The sequence below is a fragment of the Orycteropus afer genome, unplaced genomic scaffold (genome assembly GCF_000298275.1).
Source record: "Orycteropus afer afer isolate SDZICR_OR568_19922 unplaced genomic scaffold, OryAfe1.0 scaffold00316, whole genome shotgun sequence".
NCBI classification, from domain to species: domain Eukaryota; kingdom Metazoa; phylum Chordata; class Mammalia; order Tubulidentata; family Orycteropodidae; genus Orycteropus; species Orycteropus afer.
In genome coordinates this window covers 1,825,288-1,826,177 of record NW_006921903.1, presented here as the reverse complement: position 1 = coordinate 1,826,177, position 890 = coordinate 1,825,288, and positions in this window count along the sequence as shown.

Here is an 890-nt window from a genome sequence, read left to right as displayed (position 1 = left end):
ATAGCAGGGATTGTGGGGCTGGCGCGGGATCGGGCAGTGTATTGTTCTGCTGTGCATGGGGTCGTTATGAGTCGGAAATGACTTGATGGCACTTAACAACAACAACAACATGCACACCAAAATGCAGGTGGGGATAGAATTTTTAAAATACCTCTCCAAATGAATTTTTTTCATATCTGGAGATACTACATCAGGTGAGGTTGCAACCCTGTTTTATTCTTAATTTACCTTTAACAAAATGCCCCTTCTACAGGTGGCATAATGTTTAAGACATTTTCCTGCTAAGCAGAAGGCTAGTGGTTCAAACCCTCCAGCCACTCCTCAAAGAAAGACTGGTCAATCTACTTCCATGGAGATAGTGCCTTGGAAACCCAAGGAGAGATTGCTGTGAGTCGGGATCTACTCAATGGCAGTGACTTTGGTTTTTTGAACTGTATGCACTGGGCAAGTTGTGGTTTAATGACACAATCACTTCCTGGTCCTCTGTACCTATGATTTGTGTCACGAGCTTTTCTCTGGAAGCAAACTTACAAAACTTGCATTCTGTTTTGTGTGTGCTCACAGAGCAGCATGTGTTGACTTTGGAGAGGGCCTGTGTGATCTCCCTATATCAGCTCATGATTTCCATTGATAGGTTGGACCCAAGACAATGGAAGGGGCTAATCTCTCCACAGACTGGCTGGATTTCTGTGTTTAGATTTTACTTATCTACAGAGGCTCTGAAGCAAAGCACTACAGAGATTCTCACTCCTAGAAGCTCTCTGTTCATTTTCCTCTTGAGTTTAGAATAACTTGTTTCTGAACTTAGTTTTCACACCTAATGTAAGACTTCTCTCCCCAGCTACTGTTGAGTTGACTCCAACTCATGGTGATCCCATGAGTGTCAGAGA